Here is a 22,631-nt window from a genome sequence, read left to right as displayed (position 1 = left end):
ACAGCTCTTAGTACCCATCCATCCAAAGACTGAGAGAAATGGAGAGTTCCAACCATTGTCATTTTAGTATCTTATTGTTCCTTTCTCTATTTTATGTACTGGCCTTTCTGTTATATCAAGGTGTGACTGTATAGCTCAGTGCAAGTGTGACAAAAGCTCATTGGTGCCAATTGGCAAAGGGGTCTGAGTAATTCGCAGGAAACGCCTGTCTCAGGCCTGACAAACTCACCACACCTAATACAGTGATTTTATTATATTTATCCAGGAAGCATAGCAGTGAGATCTCTACTGAAAGCTTGTAAATTATTGTTACTCCTAATCACTGCGAGAGGTGTGTACAAGTCATATTGAAGGAGTAATGTAAGTACATGGAAAATTATGCCCTTATGGTATTGTCATGAAAGTGAGTTACCCCAATCATAGGTCTTGTTGGGGACTGTCCATTCCAGTGGGAGGGAATTGTCACCCAAACCTTGCTTGCCAGTTATGCAATGTATTGCTCCATTGTGCTTCCTTTGCACCAGCCCTGAAAAGGCAGCGGAAAACTATCAAACTCTAGACATCGAAACCCTGTGGAAGTGAAAACGACAATATGATGATGAGGAGATCGTCCTTTCTGTGAATATAAACAAAAGACTGAATCAGTCTGTAACTGGGTGGAGAGAAACTCTGAGTCCATTCACCAAGGAGATCCCTGATGACCAGTGGTGCTTCATGAAAGGCAGGGCCCTGGCTTCTAGGGGCTAGCAATTACTGCAATAGACTGTTACCTCACACTTCAATCTACTTAGATAGGAAAGGTAACTATTAAAAAGTGTCTGTTGCATTTTATGGTTTTGTTTGTAACTGTTTGTTTCCATCATTCGCATTTGTTTCGGTTTAAATCTCTCTCCCTTGTTAAATAAATTTCCCTTTGTTCGATAACTGTACTCAAGTGCTGTGTGTGATGCAGGAGCAGAGGTCAACAGTAAAATTGGTAACCTTGGGTACACCATTGCTTTGGGAACAGAGGATCTGGGATTTTTCTGAGTATCTGGTGATCGGGGCTGGACCCCCGAGGGGGCATATTGAAGGAAGTCAGGTGTTCATAGAATCATAGAATCATAGAATATCAGGGTTGGAAGGGACCTCAGGAGGTCATCTAGTCCAACCCCCTGCTCAAAGCAGGACCAATCCCCAATCAAATCATCCCAGCCAAGGCTTTGTCAAGCCTGACCTTAAAAACTTCCAAGGAAGGAGATTCTACCACCTCCCTAGGTAACGCATTCCAGTGTTTCACCACCCTCCTAGTGAAAAAGTTTTTCCTAATATCCAACCTAAACCTCCCCCACTGCAACTTGAGACCATTACTCCTTGTCCTGTCCTCTTCTACCACTGAGAATAGTCTAGAACCATCCTCTCTGGAACCACCTCTCAGGTAGTTGAAAGCAGCTATCAAATCCCCCCTCATTCTTCTCTTCTGCAGACTAAACAATCCCAGTTCCCTCAGCCTCTCCTCATAAGTCATGTGTTCCAGACCCCTAATCATTTTTGTTGCCCTTCGCTGGACTCTCTCCAATTTATCCACGTCCTTCTTGTAGTGTGGGGCCCAAAACTGGACACAGTACTCCAGATGAGGGTTAGGGTGCCTCTATTGTCAACTGGCCGGGCTGCTGTAGCTCAGAGAAGGGTGCTTGAGTGCCTGACAGGCTGGGTGAGTTTGGTCACGAACATCCAGCTGCCCAATTCAAAAGTCCCTCTTACTAGTGGCAAGTGGCAACAAGGAGACTCTCAGTCCTCAGCACCCTGAGAAGGGTCACAGTGTGCATCTGTTGATCCACCTGTCAAATCCACACAGAGAAAGCACCCTACAGCATAGTTCCCCGAATCAAAATAACCTGAAAACTCTGCCCTAGGAAATCATGGAACATGTGCTCTTTGACTGTGAAAACACGTAAAGAATCCAAGCGCTGGAGGGTAGGGATTGGGTCCAGAGTGAGCTAGACAGATTGGAGGGTTGGGCCAAAAGAAATCTGAGGAGGTTCAACAAGGACAAGTGCAGGGTCCTGCACGTAGCATGGAAGAATCCCATGCACCACTACAGGCTGGGGACCAACTGGCTATTGGGAAGTTCTGCAGAAAAGGACCTGGGGATTACAGTGGATGAGAAGCTGGATATGAGTCAACAGTGCGCCCTTTGGCAAGAAGGCCAGCGGCATATTGGGCTGCATTAGTCAGAGTGTTGCCAGCAGATTGAGGGAAGTGATTATTCCCGTCTATTCGGCACTGGTGAGGCCACATCCAAAGTACTGCATCCAGTTTTGTGCCCCCCGCTGCAGAAATGATGTGGACAAATTAGAGAGAGTCCAACGGAGGGCAACAAAAATGATTAGGGCACTGAGGCATGTGTGTTATGAGGAGAGGGTGAGGGAAGAGAAGAGTGAGGGGGGATTTGTTAGCAGCCTTCAACTATCTGAGGATGGAGTTTGGCTATTCTCAGTGGTGGCAGGTGACAGAACAAGGAGCAATGGTCTCAAGTTGCAGTGGGGGAGGTCTAAGTTGGATATTGGGAAACAGGATTTCACTAGGAGGGCGGTGAAGCACTGGAATGGGTTACCTTGGGAGGTGGTGGAATCTCCCTCCTTAGCGGTTTTTAAGGCCCAGCTTGACAAAGCCCTGGCTGGGATGATTTAGTTGGGGTTGGTCCTGATTTGAGCAGGGGGTTGGACTAAAGAGACCTCAGGAGGTCACCCTGACCCAAACATTCTGTGATTCTACGGGTATGTCTACACTACGAAATTAGGTCGGATTTATAGAAGTCGGTTTTTTAGAAATTGTTTTTAGATAGTCGATTGTGTGTGTCCCCACACAAAATGCTCTAGTGCATTAAGTGCATTAACTCGGCGGAGTGCTTCCACAGTACCAAGGCTAGCATCGACTTCTGGAGTGTTGCACTGTGGGTAGCTATCCCACCGTTCCCTCGGTCTCCGCCACCCATTGGAATTCTGGGTTGAGATCCCAATGCCTAATGGGGCAAAAACATTGTCGCGGGTGGTTCTGGGTACATGTCATCAGGCCCACCCTCCCGCCCTCCATGAAAGCAATGGCAGACAATCGTTTCGCGCCTTTTTTCCTGAGTTACCTGTGAAGACACCACACCGTGGCAAGCATGGAGCCCGCTCAGCTCACCGTCACCCTACGTCTCCTGGGTGCTGGCAGACGCGGGACTGCATTGCTACACAGCAGCAGCTCATTGCCTTGTGGCAGCAGACGGTACAATAGGCTTGATAACCATAGTCATCGTGTCCGAGGTTCTCCTGGCCGCCTCGGTAAGGTCGGTCAGGAGCGCCTGGGCAGAGATGGGCGCAGGGTCTGAAATAGGAGTGACTCGACCAGGTCATTCTCTTTAGTCCTGCCGGCAGGCGTATTGCACCATCTTCTGCCGAGCAGCCAGGAGATGAGGATGGCTAGCAGTCCTTCTGCACTGTCTGCTGCCAGCCAAAGATGTAACAGATAGATGGAGTGGATCAAAACAAGAAATAGACCAGATTTGTTTTGTATTCATTTGCTCCCCCTGCCCTCCCTCCGTGAAATCAGTGGCCGACAATCATTTCAGTGAGGTCTGCCAGGGGCACCTTGAAAAGTTTTATGGAGATTCAGTCCTGCTTGGAATATGAGGGGGAGGGATAGCTCAGTGGGTTGAGCATGGGTCTGCTAAACCCAGGGTTTTGAGTTCAATCCTTGAGAGGGCCATTCTGTGTGACAGTTGTTTTTGTTTCTCCTTGATGTAAAGCCACCCCCTTTGTTGATTTTAATTCCCTGTAAGCCAACCCTGTAAGCCATGTCGTCAGTCGCCCCTCCCTCCCTCAGAGCAACAGCAGACAATCGTTCCACGCCTTTTTTCCGTGCCAACGCCATACACAGCAAGCATGGAGCCCGCTCAGATCACTTTGGCAATTAGGAGCACATTAAACACCATGCGCATTATCCAGCAGTATATGCAGCACCAGAACCTGGCAAAGCGAAATCGGGCGAGTAGGCAACGTCAGCGCGGTGACGAGAGTGATGAGGACATGGACGCAGACTTCTCTCAAAGCATGGGCCCTGGCAATGTGGGCATCATAGTTCTAATGGGGCAGGTTCTGTTAGGATATAAATATTCAGGCATGCCTGTAAAGGCCTATACTCTAAGAATTTAGGTGTATTCTTATCACTTGGCTAGTTATAGAGGTATAAAAGAATCAAAATCACTGTCTGCCAGTGTAAGGTCCTTCTCTTACTGTGACAGTCTGAGGCCCTGTTCTTAGGGCTAAGCAGCAGAGGCAGCCATAAGCTGGGAAGCAACCAGTCACATCCTCACGTTTCAAACTAGTCACATTAAAAGAAGGTGCTATTGGGCTGTTAGGAATACAATCCTGTCCTGATAGTGCCTACCGCCTCCAGAGAAAGGGAAGTGCCTAGAAGATGTAAAAGGAAACTTTTAGTTTGATAGCATCCTGTCTGGCAAGAACTCACTTATCAATACTGTATAAGTAGGGGCATAGCGAGCAGATCGAGGGACGTGATCATTCCCCTCTATTCGACATTGGTGAGGCCTCATCTGGAGTACTGTGTCCAGTTTTGGGCCCCACACTACAAGAAGGATGTGGAGAAATTGGAGAGAGTCCAGCGAAGGGCAACAAAAATGATTAGGGGTCTAGAACACATGACTTATGAGGAGAGGCTGAGGGAGCTGGGATTGTTTAGTCTGTGGAAGAGAAGAATGAGGGGGGATTTGATAGCTGCTTTCAACTACCTGAAAGGGGGTTCCAAAGAGGATGGCTCTAGACTGTTCTCAGTGGTAGCAGATGACAGAACGAGGAGTAATGGTCTCAAGTTGCAGTGGGGGAGGTTTAGATTGTATATTAGGAAAAACTTTTTCACTAAGAGGGTGGTGAAACACTGGAATGCGTTACCTAGGGAGGTGGTAGAATCTCCTTCCTTAGAGGTTTTTAAGGTCAGGCTTGACAAAGCCCTGGCTGGGATGATTTAACTTGGTCCTGCTTTGAGCAGGGGGTTGGACTAGATGACCTTCTGAGGTCCCTTCCAACCCTGATATTCTATGATTCTAATAGCTGGGATGTGAAATCCTCACTTCTGTATTGTTTTGTCATTATAGTTCCCATTTTGCTATTGTTTGTCTGTATAATCTCTGTCTGGTTCTGTGATTGTTTCTGTCTGCTGTATAATTAATTTTGCTGGGTATAAACTAATTAAGGTGGGGGGATATAACTGGTTACATAATCATGTTACAATATGTTAGGATTGGTTAGTTAAATTTCAGGAAAATGATTGGTTAAGGTATAGCTAAGCAGAACTCAAGTTGTACTATATAGTCTGCAGAGTCAATCAGGAAGTGAGTGGGTGGGTGTGTGGGGTGGAAATGGGAACAGGGAATGGGGGTGGGAGGGAAATTGAAATCATGTTTTGCTAAAGGGGGAAATGGGAACAGGGACACGGGTAAGCCTCTGTGGTGTCAGAGCTGGGAAGGGGGACACTAAGAAAGGAAACTGGAATCATGCTTGCTGGAAGTTCACCCCAATAAACATCGAATTGTTTGCATCTTTGGACTTGGGATATTGTTGCTCTCTGTTCATGCGAGAAGGACCAGGGAAGGAAGTGGGGGAAGGAATAAGCCCCCTAACATCTTGGTGCCGGTGACTCACTCGGATGCATTGCATTGGATAGGTGAGTGGCAGCCTGTAAGTCCCCCTCCCCAACAGTCCGCGCAGCTGCTTGGAGGGGGTCTCGCGAACTCTCATGATCGTAGTTATGGGTTCTGGCAAGCCAGGGTAAAGGATTTTTTGGATAAATGGATAAGGAAGAACCAGGGCCCATACCAGGTGCAGGGGTCACCCTGGGATGAGATTAAAAAGGAAATGGAGGAAGTGTTAGGGGACCCAGAGGGATGGGGGGTGGCTGAGGAGCCCACCCTTCTTTGGTATATGGGTAGTGGAAGAAGGTCCCTGCCCATGGGGACTGGATGCCTTCCAGGGAAAGGAGGCACTTCAGTCCCCTTGTGAGAGGTTTGAAGTGAGGGCAGCATTCTGGGAAGCTGCCAGGAATGTTTCAAGTTTGGTGCTGCTTCAGAAAGGGCTGCTGAAGGGTTGTAAATTAGTTAGGGGTGGTTAAAGATGATTTGGCACAACAGGGTTTAAAGTCCAAAGCAGAGTTAACAGACCACCTTTAGAGACTGGGACTGGGACTTGGTCCTGGGGGAGGGGAGAGAAAGAAGGGGAAGGAGCCTACTCTTGGCTCAGAGTTAACTATGTCCTTTTCTTCTTTTCTTTTCTCTGTTTACTTAATTTGCTGCTGGTAGCCTATACTTTAAACTGACCTGACAGGCTTAATTGGTTTCTTTCCACCTCTTTCCCCCTGCCTTTCCACACACTTTTGTTTTTCTGAAGTTTTAATGGAGGGTACTTTGGATACTTATGTGAGATGTTTTTGGTGATTTTGGACAAAGTATGAGGGAGGTCTGCTGTATTCCACTGGAATTTTTGGAGTAAAAGATCCATGGGCACCCATGGAGACAAATGTTTTATCGCCTCTTTGAACAGTCTCAAGGTAGAGACAGCACAGGTTAAGGCAGCTGTGTGGCAATAATTGTACTTGGTGGCTAAGTTGTTACAGACAAATTGCACTACCTTAAATAACTAAATGTAGGAGTAAGTGATTGAAAGAAGTGAGTGAAAAGTTACAAATAGCTTTTGCAAAAATTGATGATACAGGGTTTGGAGGAAAGTAAACATTTGGGAGTTGTGGAAATAGTAAAAGGTAACTGTTGTGAAGACGTTAAAAGAGTAACAGTTGTGGTGTTACAAGACGGAAGTTTTTGTTTCATGATCAAACCCAGTTATATCAATGTAACTGTATGTGCAACTCTGTGCAGTCACATTGGATGGAAGCTTGGTCATTAAATTATCCAAGGGGGTCAGGTAGAGTGGCTACTACCCCCACTAGGCTTCTGTCCCCAGAAGCCTTTACAGCTATTCTGAGGGAAAATGGGCCCTTTTCCCACAGAAATGGTCTATAAGGGACTGCTGCAGGCAGCAGGCGGAGAGAGAATCTGATCAAAATTATTTGACTATTGGGATATGTAATGAAAATCACTAAAGGATGTAAGGGGTTTCTATTGGAACTTAACTTGGCTGCCCCTGGTTGTGTCTAGTTGTACAAGATGAAAGTGTAATCGGGGTACAGTTGTGTAAAAAAGAGTAATCACAGTGCAAGGGATGTTAGGCAAAAGAGAATTTTGTGTGCACGCACAGGTAGAAGAAAAGGAAAAGGGGAGGAATGATGGGAACACTGAGCCTTGGGGTGGCTCTGGGGGATCACATTGTTGCTTTGGTGGGTGTGCATGAAAACTCTGTGGGCATGGGGGAGGCAGTTACACCTTGTGTAAAATTAATATGGCTAATATAATGTTATGGAGGTTAAACTATATGGAAGGAATGTGCATTTTCCCAGGATGTGTACAGTGCTAAAATCTGAAGCTGTGTCTCAGCTATTACCTGAGAATAAACTTAAAGCTTGGTACAGCAGAGAAACTATTGCAAACTTGGTCTGTTGTACAGGAGGGGAGACTGAGGTACACCACCTCATGAATTTCATAAATGACCAGTGAGTGGGGTAATTCACTAACCTGACTATAGAACAAAATAAGGACAGCCTGGAGGTAATTCTTCTGTTTTTTCCTGAAATTAGCAAGGAAATTTGTAAAAGAAAGTGATATTATTATTATTAAGCAATAATCTGTCCCCACCAGGGGGGTGCAAATTGTTTCTTTTGTTTTTCAGACACTCTACAAGCAAGCTGGCGCCAGCGGGAAAAATAACCCACAATACCATGGATCTGTGTTTTGTGTTTGTCTTGTTGCTAGCATTGTTGTGTTTTTAATGAACAGAAAATCTCATGATGTGGGTGGGGGATGGCTTCAAAAGGCTGACCTTGGGGGGGAAGATGTGTATGGGAATGCAAAATCCTCAGCTAGGAGGCCAGCACCTGTGTAATAGCTACCGTGATACCTGGAAATGGAATGGCAACTAAGGTGGTCCCCACAAGCCCTATGGAAATAATGAGAAGGGGAGGAGCTCACTGGAAATCAATGGAGGGGTGTGTAAAATAGTGTAAATCAACAGAAGATGGTTGGATGTGCCCCTCTCCTATGACTATGGAGGAGCAGGATCAATGGCCTACGCAAGGGGTGGACAATTGGGTGTACTGTGTATAAGGTGTTTTGCTGGGAATGTACATATTACTGGGGGCACAATTACACCAGCCCATAACCAAACTACACACATCTACATGCTGCTATCTGGACTTCGGTGCACAAATGGATCTGTGAATCTTATTGCTGTGAATAATCAAACCAGGGCCTACTGCCTGATTCCATACCAAGTGGTCAAGCTGGTTTGGACAATATCCCATTTCTCTGTGAACATTCAATGGACTTATGATATGGACAAAAGCAAGCAAAACCTGCAGGGGCAGCTTGTTGCAACTGCCAGCAACTGGACACATAAGATCGTGACCCCGTCGAAGGAGGAGAGGCCCTGTGGAAGATTGCAATGCCAGAAGCTACCGGTCAGTCGGAAATCAATTGGAGTGGGCAAATCTACTGTGGGGGCTGCTGTGATGCAAGTAGCCAAAGCAATCAAAGATCTGCTGCTATCAAGGGTAGTGACCCTGGGAACTGTGCAGGTCATAGTGGATGGCCTTACTGCAATGGGATCCCCTAACTGTGGTGGGGCCATAGACAGAACCCATATCGCTATCTTGGCACCGGAGCACCAAGCCGGCAAGTACATAAACCGCAAGGGGTACTTTTCAATAGTGCTGCAAGCACTGGTGGATCACAAGGGACGTTGGGGTAGTGGTGGCTGAACCCTTAAAATGGCATGCAGCTCATCATAGATCTGGCATGTTTGGGGCTCTGACCCGGAGCGGCCGTTCGCCTCTCTGGTTTTCTGGTAGGCTTGCCTCAGCTCCTTCAGTTTCATGAAGCACTGCTTCGGGTCCCTGTTATGGCCTCTGTCCTTCATGCCCTGGGAGATTTTGACAAATGTTTTGGCATTTCGAAAACTGGAACGTAGTTCTGATAGCACGGATTCCTCTCCCCCTACAGCGATCAGATCCCGTACCTCCCGTTCGGTCCATGCTGGAGCTCTTTTGCAGTTCTGGGACTCCATCATAGTCACCTCTGCTGATGAGCTCTGCGCTCACTGGCAGCTCGCCACGCTGGCCAAACAGGAAATGAAATTCAAAAGTTCGCGGGCCTTTTCCTGTCTACCTGGCCAGTGCATCTGAGTTGAGAGTGCTGTCCAGAGTGGTCACAATGGAGCACTCTGGGATAGCTTCCGGAGGCCAATACCGTCTAATTGCATCCACACTATCCCAAATTCAACCCAGCAAGGCTGATTTCAGCGCTAATCTCCTTGTTGGGGTGGAGTAAAGAAATCTATTTTAAGAGCCCTTTAAGTAGGAAAAAAAAAAGGTCTTCGTCGTGTGGACGGGTGCAGGGTTAAATCGATTTAATGCTGCTAAATTCGACCTCAACTCCTAGTGTAGACCAGGGCTAGGTAGCTGCAAGTGATCCCCAAACGTTGCTTTGTGTTCACATCTGTACAGATGCTGGGAATGGGCGATGGATCAATTGATGACTACCTGTTCTGTTCATTCCCTCTGAAGCATCTGGCATTGACCACTCTTGGAAGACCGGACACTGGGCTAGCTGGACCATTGGTCTGACCCAGTACGGCTATTCTTATGTTTTATGTACAGGAATGAGGCACTCACAAAGCAGAAATGGCGGGAGGGTCTCTAAATTTAAATCAGTTTTAGAGAGAAATGTGTTCAAACACTGTGAGACTCAATGTATGGAAGAAATAACAAGCGATCCCCAGCTCCTTTCCCCGAGCCTTAGGTGGGGATTAGCTGCTAGCAGCTGTAGCTGGTATAAATGCCTGTGGATGCAGCCCACCAGGTGATTCACCTGGGGTAGATGGTGAGTTGCTGGGCAGGGATGCTAGGGGCTGAAGTATGAACAGGGATCTAAGGACTCTACAGTGGCCTCCAGTGGGGGTTGAGGATGCAGTGGAATCTGAGCATCACAATGAACTAGATATATTCTTGGAGGATAGGCCTATCAATGGGTGTTAGCCAAGATGGATAGGGATGGTGTTCCTACCCTCTGTTTGCCAGGAGCTGTGAATGGGCGACAAGGGATAGATCACTTGATGATTACGTGTTCTGTTCGTTCTTTCTGAAGCACTTGACATTGGCCACTATGGGAAGACAGGATACTGGGCTATAGGGACCTTTGGTCTGACCCAGTGTGGCCGTTCTTACGTCCTTCTGGCCCTATGCTCCTTTCATATATATTCCTGGGATTCTGCCTTACAATGTGTCCCTGAGATCTCACTCAAAATGCCCCAGACAGGCAAACACTCTGGGATCCTGAAGCCTCTGCCACCCATGTTGTACCTTGTCGCTCATCACTAACCCTTGATGCTGCTCCTTTCTCTAGACTGTGAAAAGGGGGATGCAGTGCAGGAGCCTTCTGGGGATGCAGATCCAACACTTTGGGAGAGACAGATTGTTTGCGGCATCAGATTGCTGTAAGCCAGGGGAGGCCAACCTGTGGCTCCAGAGCCACGTGCGGCTCTTCAGAAGTTAATATGCGGCTCCTTCTGTAGGTGCTGACTCCGGGGCTGGAGCTACAGATGCCAACTTTCCAATGTGCCGGGGGTCCTCCCTGCTCAACCTCTGGCTCTGCCACAGGCCCTGCCCCCACTCCAACCCTTCCAGCCCACTCCCCTGAGCCTGCCGTGCCCTCGCTCCTCTCCCCTCCGCCCAGAGCCTCCTGCATGCCACGAAACAGCTGAGCGGGCGGTGCGGGGAGGGAGGAGGAGACACTGATCGGCGGGGCAGTCGGTGGGTGGGAGGCGGTGAGACCTGGGGGGGTGGAGTTGATGCAGGGTTGCTGATATATTACTGTGGCTCTTTGGCAATGTACACTGGTAAATTCTGGCTCCTTCTCAGGCTCAGGTTGGCCACCCCTGCTCTAAACCATGCAGCCTCCCCCTAAAACAGGGGCCTGTTCCAGCTCTGAGTCTGGGCTACCGGGATCCCTCTCACAGGGCAGGGTGCCCACAGATTACAGCCTGAAAATAGGTATGTGAAACTAACTCCTGTGCTCCCTGACAGGCTTCCCCTAGATCAAAAGGCACCCCAGGCAAGAAGCGTCTGTGGTGCCCCTGCTCACATGTTAAACTTCTGAATATTTTATTTTTATTGCATTTGCAACTCATTTCATGATTTTGATGCAGAATTGATATGCATGATTTTCTCTGTCATATAAGATGATACATTTGCAGGCTAGGATCTGTACATCTGTTTTTATTCATGCCAGAAATAATCAAATACAAAAGTTTATTTCCTTTAAGCATATAGAATTTTTTTTTTAATTTTAACAGTAACTGAAATGTACTAACATCTAGAAATTGAAAGGCCACCAACACAGGGTGGACTAGTCTTAACTAGTGTTACAGTGAGAAACAGCGTTAGACTGTTAACCCGAGTCCTTTAGTTCAAAGGTCACTTTCTCGACTTTGTCCTCATGAACTGAAGCGCAGCATTAGAGAGATGCAAAGACTGGCCAATGGCATTTTCAAGTGATAAAATAGCAAGTGATGTCAGTCTCTCCTTGGCCATCATAGACTGAACATATGTTTTAATGAGCCTGAGCTTCAAGGCGAGGGTGGCTCTGTCCACCTCCTTCCCCAGTGCTGCTGGACACCAAGTCCCTGGCGGCCAGTCGGAAAAGCCGGGAATACAGGGTGGGGTGCCAAGTGGCAGCAGGCCTCTTGCCACCAGGGTTCAGCTGCCCAACTTCCTCCCCGTGCCGCTAGGCCCCAGTTGCCTGCAGCCACCAGGTAACCCAGGAACTAAGGCAGGAATGGGGGGAGGAAGCAAGTCAAGCTGAGCAAGGCAGGCAAAAATTCATCTTGCCTTCGTGGGCCACTCACAGTGAGGTCCTTTTTGTGTGCCATGGCTGACAAAAACATCCCAGACAGAAAAACAGCAGGCCAAACAGAAACCTAGTAACTGTCAAAGTAGCTCAGCCAGGAGCGCATTAGACTGAAGATTTAAAGGTCCCTGCTTGAATCCCAGGCTTCGGCATGTTGTTTTGTCCCTTTGCGTGCAGGGGTGGGCTGTTTTCTGGAAGTGCAGTGGTGCCTTTACCCACCCTGAGTCCCTCATTTCGGGCTCTGCAGCAGGAAAAAGCAGCGTGGGCTTGTGCACCAAGTTGGCCCACCTGAGCTTTCTTTCTTCTCTTGCTCTTTCTCAGCAAGGGGAAGAAAAAGAAGCTCTCCTTCAAGCTGGAGTCACAAGGGAGACATAAAGATGACTTCCTGAGCGCTGACTCCAGTCCTTTGCTCTACCAGCTGACCTACCGAAGGGCTGCCACCACTTTCTCCAGGTTTACCCCTCAGTGTGTGCCAGGGTGAGCGCCAGCCAAGTGGATGGAATTTGAAGGGAGGGCAGAGCTCTGTGACAGAGTTTCTGTAGTGTAGTGGTTATCACGTTTGCCTAACACGCAAAAGGCCCCTGGTTCGAAACCAGGCAGAAACATGATGGCTTACTTTTTCTAGCTGTCCAGCAAGGCGCTTTTCCTTCTACCACTGGCCTGTCCCTGGGGTAACCCCAACCCCCACAGGACAGAGGGTGGTGAAATGAGCTGAGAAATCTAGAGGGTCTAGGCCAGTCACCTTTTGGAGCCTTGTGGCTTGGCCTCCTCTGCCCTTGGACGTTGGCCTATGGAGGCCGGCTCTTCCGGCTGCCCTCCTTTGCGGGACTTGCCAAAGGAGGGAGTGAGGCAGGAATAGGGCAAAAGAGGAAAGTCATGCTGAGGAAGGTAGGACTGAAGCTAAGTGCCTCAGTGGGGTTAGCAGAGCTTCACCGTTTGTTCTGCCAAAGCCAGGGGCGGTGCGGTTGGCTGCTGGGAGGTAGAATCCTGTGCCTGCCTCCTGGTTTCCCAGGGATGGCTACTTGCAGTCCAGGAGAAGAAGGATGGTTCTGGGTGAAAGGAAGACAAGCAAAGCTGAGTCCGAGTTTGTGTTCACCGGTGTTCTTTTCTGGCGAAGATGGGGGTGCGGTGATGGGCTTGAGAGGCTCCCTGCCACACATGGAGCAGCGAGAACCACTCCTCCTTTGTGGCCGACACGGGGACGTGATTGATGGCTTTGGAGGCGGGGGTTGGGCTAGCTGTGAGCAACTGGGATCCAGGAAGCCCTGGCCTGCCCTTGTGAGGGCCGAACCCATGGTAGTGCGGTTGGCTGCTGGGAGGTATCCTCTTGGCATCCCAGGGATGGCTACTTGTAGCCCAGGAGAAGAAGCGGGGTTCCTGGTGGAAGGAAAAGAAGCAATGGTTAGGCCGAGTGGGATCTTTTCTCATCAAGATAGTGTGCTGTGGTGGGCCTGGGAATTGCCTGTGAGCAGTGGGTGGACGTGTTCCAGTGAGAACCGCTGCGCCTTTCTGGCCTTCACTGCTGTGCCAGTATACAGGGTGAATAAGCCTGATTTATCCGCACTGGATTATAGCAATCTGAGGCCTCTCCACCTGCCTTCTCTCTCCTGGACTCTGAAAAAGTGTTTTCTCTCCACTTCCTTTGGAGAGAACTTGAGTTTTCCCTCTGGGAAACTGTGAGGCTGAAGCAATTGTATTGACTGTGATACTAGAATTGAAGGATTATTTAATATTATAAATGAGTCTAAACCTGAGCTTCCTGTTTTCAAACTAGTTTTCCCAACTCAGTTCTCCCTTCTCTTCTAGAAAGGCCTTCAGGATGCCTGCCTATGCCAGCAGAAGTGGCAAGAAGAAAGCCCCCCCAGTGCTGCTCTGAGTTCCAGGTGGATTGTTCAGAGGCAGGGGGAGTCGGTTTGTTTGTTGCCATGCAACGTGTCTGGGCACCAGATCTCCCTGCTTCTTCCAGCACAATCCTGGCTCCTTCCCTGCCCCAGTCACTGTGTAGGAGGTTCCTACATGCATTTAGCTCAAAGCCTTTCACAGCCTTCTTAGTGTAGTTGGCAGCATGTCAATCTCATAATCTGAAGCTCCTGAGTTTCAGCCTCAGAGAGGGCAGAGGGTTTGCTCCCTGCTTCAGCTTTTTCTAAAGGAATTCCCAGAGAAAAGAGACTGGAGCAAACTGATTTCTGGAAACCCTCCCACCCACCTTACACACACATACACACACAGACTTTTCCAAGACATTAACTCTTCCTTCTCTTTTATGACTCTTTAATGCAGCTGCAAATACCAATTCCTGGAGACCCTTTCCAGAGAGAACACAGCCACAGTGCAATGACAAAGCAGGGGGCTGCCAGGTTGTCATGGGCAAGTAGTTAATGGGATGCACTAAAAATTCATCAGAGTCAACCCCCTCCTCTCCACTCAGGGAACGAGAACTCCCAGCATCTTCCCAGCCCAACCCAGGCTGCTGCCCTGTCCCAGCCTCTGTTCCCCTGGGAGCCCTGCATGTCTGACTTGAGAGCATGCGGGGAGCAGCCGCTGATGCAGAGGACAGTCTGGGCTGGGCGGATGCTAGGACCATAACACCAGAGGCTCCCTGCTCAGCAGCAAACAATCAGTCCCCGTCCCCACCCCAGGACAGCAGCCTGGAGCTAAGGGCAGTGCCGAATGGGGGTTTCTCTTTTTTCTCTTCCTGGGGTGAGCAGGCACCTGGCGGCGGGGGGGGGGGGGGGGGTTCTAGCAGAGCAGTTGGAAATGAATTGGGGAACCAGCTTTTAATAACAGGCAGCTCAGGTTCAGACTAATTTTGTTACAATTTTCTCTATAATGTAAAAAAAATCGAAAGTAAACGGGCAACAATTTTTGGAACTCTTCTCTGCTGGTGTTCCCGGCCACAGAACGAAACGGCTTTGTCACTTTTCACAATGTGGGTGTCAGGTTCCCTCACTGTTCAGAATCCATGTGTACAGAAGAAGCCTTTTGTGTTTCATTTCTTGTGTTTCATTTCATTTCTGCTGCCATCGTGTGGCCATTTCCTTCCCCGCCTTTCTGTCCAAAGCACAGAGCTCAGTTCCTCCAGGGAGAGAAGGACATCTTTCTTCTTTCCTTCCTAAACGGCCCCTTTCCTTGGATTACCCTTTGCTGGGATCTGGATGGGGAAGAGCCGTTTCTGAGGATTCATCTAACATAATATTTTGTGTTGATATATAGATTTTACAGCCAGACTAGACCACTATGTACATCTGCTCTGACAAAGGAGCTCTGCGTTTTTGATCTAAATGGAATTATTTGGCAATTAATTCTGTCGGGATGAAGGGGTTCTAGTTACCTGTGCCCTGTACCGCTAAGGGATTGGGGCAATGCTGGAGAGATTGAAGGGCGTGGAGCTGGGGAGCAGTGTGTGCTCCAAGGAAAGTTGTTGCTGTCGTCTGGTAACAGAGGGCAGGTGTGGTGATTTTGTAAGCCGTGGTGTTTGTATATATATAAAGTGGACTAAATCTCCAGGTTCAAACCCATCCCTTGTCCGGGCTATCCGAGGCGCTCTTTGTTGAGTGTATAGCTCAGTGATTGAACATTTGCCTGCCTGGCAATGGGTTCCTCCTTCAAATCCCAGTGCTTCTGTTTATAAACTTTTTTGAATGCACATCAATTTAATTACCCCTCTCCAGTATGATCAGGAATGATGCTTGTAATAAATTTAAAAACTCAGCCATTTACTAGGCAAATGTATAAAAACCTAGCAAACCTGTCCATCAGCTGAAATCCGTTCCAGTCCTCGGCATCTCAGAGAGGGACACTGTATTTGAGGCATGTGGGACACCTCTGTGATGATGATCGGTTGAAAAATGCTGGATTCAATGAAAGATGAGACCATAGGAGGGGAAGGTGAATGGCAGCACCACACAGGGTCATAACACTCAGACATGGGGCTTCACTGTCACTACCCCTGTGTGTTCCACCATTTATATCCTAGAGAATCACACCCTCCCTATCCCCACACACTGTCACACAAAATCTTTTCCCCTTGAGCCCAATCCAACCCCAATGATTAGGGGACTGGAACACATGAGTTACGAGGACAGGCTGAGGGAACTGGGGTTGTTTAGTCTGCAGAAGAGAAGAATGAGGGGGGATTTGATAGTTGCTTTCAACTACCTGAAAGGGGGTTCCAGAGAGGATGGATCTAGACTGTTCTCAGTGGTAGCAGATGATAGAACAAGGAGTAATGGTCTCAAGTTGCAGTGGGGGAGGTCTAGGTTGGATATTAGGAAAAACTTTTTCACTAGGAGGGTGGTGAAACCCTGGAATGCGTTACCTAGGGAGGTGGTAGAATCTCCTTCCTTAGATATTTCTAAGGTCAGGCTTGACAAAGCCCTGGCTGGGATGATGGAGTTGGGGATTGGTCCTGCTTTGAGCAGGGGGTTGGACTAGATGACCTCCTGATGTCCCTTCCAACCCTGATATTCTATGATTCTATGATTCAACCCTACTGTAAGGGGACTGTTGCCCCCTTACTAACATTGAGTGGGCGTGTTTTAGTTGCTAGCTCCCAGTACTCAAAGGGGGAAGGGTCGATGGGGAATCAGGACCCTGAGACTGACAGTCCCCAGGAACAATGGGGAGAGGCCAATGCTCCAGTTCAGCCTAAGTGACAGGGCGGGCAGGCTAATCAGGGAGTCAGGAGGCCAGGGAGGTCCCATCCTCCATGTGAGCTGGAATTGCTGGGGTCAGACAGAGTGGGGCCGAGCTAAGGAGAAAGCAAGGGCCCGAGCTTAGCTGGGGAGCAGAGCTGGGCCAGATCCAGAGGGACCAGAAAAGCAGCCCAGAGAGAGCAGACCCTATCCTGGGAGCAGAGCTGCAGCCCCAAAGTCAGAGGCACAGCCCAGAGAGAGGAGACCCTGTTGTGACAAAGTGGGACTGTTCTTAATGTTTGCTCTGAATATTGTGGGGGTGCCTCAGTTTCCCCTATGCAATTCTTAAGTCTCTAGGTGGTGGGGTAAGGGTGTATGATCATTGCAGAGCCCTAGAGGGCAGGTGTGTGCAGGGGTCTGAACACAAACAATGGCCGACATCCTGTTTCCTGGCAACTGATGGCCTGGCCCTTCCCCCCTGCAAGGTGGAAGCTGTGTGAGCTTTGTGTCCTGAAGACAGGCTGCTCACAGAAAGGAGACTGCCCCAGAGTCCTGACTGGCTTCATGGGGAGCAGTTCCAGAGCATCGCCCAGGGACTCCGGGACAACTGGTGGCAGGGGTGGGATGTACTGCACCCCATGGATGGCACTTCCTGCAGTAAGTGACTGGGGAGCAGTAAAACAAAGGGGGATTGATGAGGACCAGGCATGCTGAAGGCTCCGAGAGGAGCCGTTTCGGGGGGCGGTTGACCCCTGGGAGTGTGTGACCAGCGAGAACTACTCTGCAGTAATGGGGTCCCCCTGGGGACTGTGGTGAGCAGTCTCAGGGGTGGAGGAGCCTGCGGCTTGGCCCTGGCAGAGAGAAGGACTTTTGCAGTAACAGGGTTCCCCTGGGGATTGCAGCGAGCAGTGGGACCGGAGGAGTCTGCAGCTCGACCTGGGCAAAGAGGTGGCGACCCCGAGAAGGGCTGGCACACTAGGGGTTCTCCGTGGAAACCATGGGGAGCTGAGAGCACACAGGCCTGTGAGCAGGCTGAGAGCGCACAGGCCACAAGAACTTGGGAAGAGCGGAGTGACGGCCTATCACCATCTCCTTAAGAAGGACATTGTAACCTGGTGCACAAAGAGAGGGTTGAGCACTGGAAAGTTCACCAAGGCACAGTTAATCGTGCAGCTGGAGAAGGATAACCGCTCTAAGGAGCAGATTCCTGACTCCAAATAGGGCTATAGCAGGATCTGGGAGCAGCTGGAGTAGCAGCCAGGCATCGCCGAGACTCCTCTCCCCGCCTAGACGGGGGTCTTCACGATCGGGTTCCCCATCGGGGGATCGGAGACGGATGGGATTGGAACTGAGTCCGAGAGAGCAAGAGGACTGTGAGAGACAGTGAGAGCCCGAGAAAGAGCTGCAGGAGACGCAGCAGCAGCATGAACTGGCGGTGGGGGAACGGAGAGGCCTAGGGGACCTCCCAGGGGTGAGTGGGGATAGACCCCGGGGGCCAGTTCCGCAGGGAACCTCGAGACTAAATTGCCTCACCTGGTTAAGGAGGGGGGATGTGGATGCCCACCTCGCTGCCTTTGAGCAGGCTGGCGATTTGAACCAGGGGGACCCTGTGGAAAAGCCCCGGTGTCTAGCTCCCTTGCTGGGTCCCAAGGCCATAGACTCCGTCAGCCAGATGGGTTGGGAGGTGGACAGGCTCCCACTCCTGACCCCAACCTATATGTCTGTGTGGAGTTTCCTGGGGTCGGGGCCCTCAGACCTCCAGTGGGAGCGGAAGGTGATGGTCAATGGGGAGACATTCCTGGGGTGGCGAGATGCTGGGACAGAAAGAACTGTTGTCAGGCCCCGGGTGGTGCAGCCTCAGATGCTGAGGGGCTGTGTGAGCTGGGTGAGGGTCCCAGGGAGGAAGCTCCTCGCCCTGCCTATGGCCCAGATCCCTGTGCAGACCCAGGAGGGGTGGGGCTGGCTGGCCGTTGAGGTTCTCCGGGATATCGGCTGTGAAACCCTGTTGTGAGGTGACTGTGTCTCTTTGGGACAGGATCCAGGCCCTGCTCCGGTAACTGCCAAGGGTTTGAATTTGAATCCAGGGAACCAATCGGAGGAGAGGGAAATGGTCCGTGAAAATGCAGATGACCTGGCTCGCAGCAGGGAGGAGCTTCTAGGCTCAGGCTACCTGCCTGCCTGTAACCAGACCCCTGGGGCTGGGTGGGACAGAGAGACGCTCCTTGCCCTATTGCCCCATTGCAAACCGGAGAGGGGGGCTCAGGGGGCTCACGCTGGCTCTGATGCAGCAAGGAAAGCAGCGAGCTCGCTGCCTGCCCCCACTGGGACAGCAAGGGCAGCGCCGAGCACAGGGGGAGCTGAGACCCCAGCTGAGTGGGGGGAGACCCAGGCAGGGCCGGGGATCTGTTGGGAGTGGCAAGGTGCTTGGTAAGGAAAGTCTGGATGAGCCTAGGCAGCCTTGTGAGCTGATGGCTTTGTCTAGTCAGCAGGGTGGGAAGGCGAGGAGAGTGGCAGATGAGTGTCCCTGGACCTTACCTGTTAGCTGGGTGGAGAATTGGGACAGTGAAGGAAACGTGCCTGTGTCTGTCAGGGGTATTGACTTGCCTATGGAGGGAGCTACCCCGGACTCCAAGCAGTTGTCTGTGACCAGCCCTGTGTGCTGGGACAAGGGGAAAGAGATCCCAAGCTGGGTGTCTGGGAAAGGAGAAAGTGTGTCCGGCTCTTCTTTGTCTGTGGAGCAGACAGAAGGGGCCTTTCAGCCTGTGATGGTTGAGGGTCATGCAGTTGTCTCAGAGTTGGTTCTGGATTCAGCTAAAGTCCAGGAAGGGAAGGGTCCTAACTTTGTGTCTGCTCAGGAGAATGGCCCTGTAACTAGGTCACATCCAGTTAATGTCTATGTAAAATCCTAGAGCCCCAACAATTCTGGTGCTTATATTTTGCCTGTTGCTAGTGTGTTGTTGGAAAGGCTGTAGCAACTCTGTCTAATCAGGGTGAGATCCTAGCCAGGGCACAAGGAGAGCAGAAAGGTGATTTGATCGTGTTAACTACTGAGGGTGTGGAAACCTGCGGCAAGAAGGAAAAGATTCCTGAACTTGTGTGTGGCAAAGGGAAGGAGAATGCTTCTAACCTTTTATCTAGGAAGTCTGTAAGTTTGCCTGAAAGGGGATGGTGTAGGAATCCGCCTGATGGGCCAGAGGTAATTCTGGATGTAAGCGAGACCCAGAAAGAGTCTGTTGTTGCTCAGGAAAGTGTTCCTCTAGAGCAAGCCCTAGGTGAAGAGGGTAAGAGCAGAATTTCGGTGAGGGGTGAATTGTTGCACAGAAAAGCCCTAGGGAAAGGAATCCTCATGGAGTCTTTGCAAGCAGTTTACTGCAGCTGAAGGGTGTGAAAGTGATCTAATCAAGAAAGTTTCAGTTCCTAACTGCCAGAAATTTTCTGTTGTGAATGGATCCACTGACTTTCCTGTTGAAAGATCCAGAGTGGAGAGCTTTGAGGTCTCAGGTGGAGTGAAAGCTGTTAAGAAAGTTAAACAGTCTGATAAGCAAGTGGCTGTGTTTGGCCAGTTTGTTGGGGAGAAGACCCAATCCCAGTTTGACCCCCTGGGCTTTTGGGATGGCCAAAGGGCACGGGCAGCATAAACCTTCCCACATGCGGCCTGCGAGTGCTATCGACCACCCCCGACCTAAGGGAGGGCGTGAAACTGGAAGGGCCTGGTGTAACTCCTACCAAGGAATGGGAGAGATGCTGGGGCATCCATGGGAATGTTGGTGGCTTCAAACTTCCCCAGGTCACCGGCTAAAGTAACCCCGCTCAGTTTGATCTCGAAGGGGGGAGAGATGTGACGAAGTGGGACTGTTCTTAATGTTTCCTCTGAACATTGTGGGGATGCCTCAGTTTCCCCTAGGCAGTTCTTAAGTCTCTAGGTGGTGGGGTAAGGGTGTATGATCATTGCAGAGCCCTAGAGGGCAGGTCTGTGCGGGGGTCAGGACACGGACAATGGTCGACACCCTGTTTCCTGGCAACTGATGGCCTGGCCCTTCCCCCCTGCAAGGTGGAAGCTGTGTGAGCTTTGTGTCCTGAAGACAGGCTGCTCACAAGAAGGCACCTGCCCCAGAGTCCTGCCTGGCTTCATGGGGTACAGTTCCAGAGCATAGCCCGGGGACTCTGTGACACCTGTCCTGGGAGCAGAGCTGCAGCAACCGGAGCCAGAGGGGCCAGAGAAGCAGCTCAGGGAGTTGGAGGCAGAGCAGCAGCTGTGCTGAGGCAGAGTGGAGCTGGAGCTAAGACAGAGTGAAGCTGGAGCTGGAGCTGAAGCTGGAGCTGGAGCAGTCTGGAGCTGGGTGTGGTGAGCAGCTGGGGAGAGCGAGGTGGGACCCTGGGCAGTGGGCCCAGCACAGGGAGACGCCTCAGCCAGGAGGCTCTGCAGGCCAGACTTGAAGGGGGATTGGTAACCCCGACAGTCCTCAGGGGAGTGGGGGAGGGCCTGGGATGGAGCAGGGGTTGGGAAGAGGCGGGGTGGGGTAGATAAGGGGTGGAGTGGGGTGGGGCTAGGGCGGAGCAGGGGCTATGGAGAAGACATGGAGCAGGGGCTGGAGTAGCACACAGCTGCACAGGGCGCCACGAAATTTGCAGCTGCGTCCTTCGTGTATGGGTAAGGATGGCCCTGGTGGTGACACTAGGATGGAAGGATTATTTAGGGCTATAGTGAATTGTAAAACACAAACAAACCCAGTGAGCTTAAATTAGAGCTGCCTGTTATTAAAGGCTGTTTTCCCCACATCAGTTCCAAAAGTTCTTCTAGAAACGCCCTGGGTTCCCTCACGCCTCGGTGGGAAGTAAAGGGAATTGTCCAGTGCTGCCCTTGGCTGCAGGCTGATTTTTCCTGGGAGGGGACATGGAACTGATTTGTTTGCTGTTGAGAAGGGAGCCAGGCCAGTTCTGGGGGAACGAGATCTCCCAGCATCTTCCCAGCCCAACCCAGGCTGCTGCCCTGTCCCAGCCTCTGTCCCCTTGGGGGCCCTGCATGTCTGACTCGAGAGCATGCGGGGAGCAGCCGCTGACGCAGAGGACAGCCTGGGCTGGGCAAGTGCTAGGAGCTCAGCACCAGAGGCCTATACTGCCTCCCTCCCCAGCAGCAAACAATCAGTCCCCACCCCCACCCTGGGACAGCAGCCTGGAGTTAAGGGCAGCACCCAGTGGGGGGTTCTCTTTTTGCCCCTACTGGGGTGAGCAGGGACCTGGGGGTGTTTCTAGCAGAGCAGTTGGAACTGAATTGGGGAACCAGCTTTTAATAACAGGCACCTCACGTTCAGACAAATCTTGTGGCAAATTTATTTATAACATAAAAGAATTCATAAGTAAACGGGCAGGAATTGTTGGAACTCTTTTCTCTTACTGTTCCCGGCCACAGAAAGAAATGGCTTTTTGGCTTTTCATGATATGGGAATCAGATGCTTTTGCTGTTCAGAATCTATGTACACACAAGCCTGTTGTGTTTCATTTCTTAGGTTACATCGCCATCATGTGTCCATTTCCTTTCCCTCCTTTGGCACCTTAGAGACTAACCAATTTATTTGAGCATAAGCTTTTGTGAGCTACAGCTCACTTCATCGGATGCATACTGTGGAAAGTGTAGAAGATCTTTTTATACACTCAAAGCATGAAAACTGCCCCCACACACAAACCCACTCTCCTGCTGGTCATAGCTTATCTCTTTACAATATGTATGATAATCAAGTTGGGCCATTTCCAGCACAAATCCAGGGTTTAACAAGAATGTCTGAGGAGGGGGGTATAAAAAAACAAGGGGAAATAGGTTACCTTGCATAATGACTTAGCCACTCCCAGTCTCTATTCAAGCCTAAGTTAATTGTATCCAATTTGCAAATGAATTCCAATTCAACAGTCTCTTTGAATTGAATACACATTGTAAGGTAGATAAGCTATTA

At 50.2% G+C, this 22,631-nt stretch overlaps 2 protein-coding genes and 1 non-coding gene across 6 annotated transcripts in view; 2 read left to right on the top strand and 1 right to left on the bottom strand.

The window, feature by feature from the left end:
- LOC102943236 (zinc finger protein 883) overlaps window positions 1-22,631 on the bottom strand; it is a 2,438,435-nt gene that overhangs the window by 1,959,688 nt on the left and 456,116 nt on the right. The window lies entirely within an intron of this gene.
- Window positions 1-22,631, top strand: part of LOC114020163 (zinc finger protein 501) — a 1,907,800-nt gene that overhangs the window by 1,463,052 nt on the left and 422,117 nt on the right. The window lies entirely within an intron of this gene.
- On the top strand, window positions 12,582-12,654 carry TRNAV-AAC. The gene has a single exon. It is a non-coding gene; the product is annotated as a tRNA-Val (tRNA).

Source organism: Chelonia mydas, chromosome 28 (genome assembly GCF_015237465.2).
Source record: "Chelonia mydas isolate rCheMyd1 chromosome 28, rCheMyd1.pri.v2, whole genome shotgun sequence".
Lineage (NCBI taxonomy): Eukaryota > Metazoa > Chordata > Testudines > Cheloniidae > Chelonia > Chelonia mydas.
Note: the sequence above shows the minus strand (reverse complement) of the source record. Positions and strands in the feature narration are given on the sequence as shown.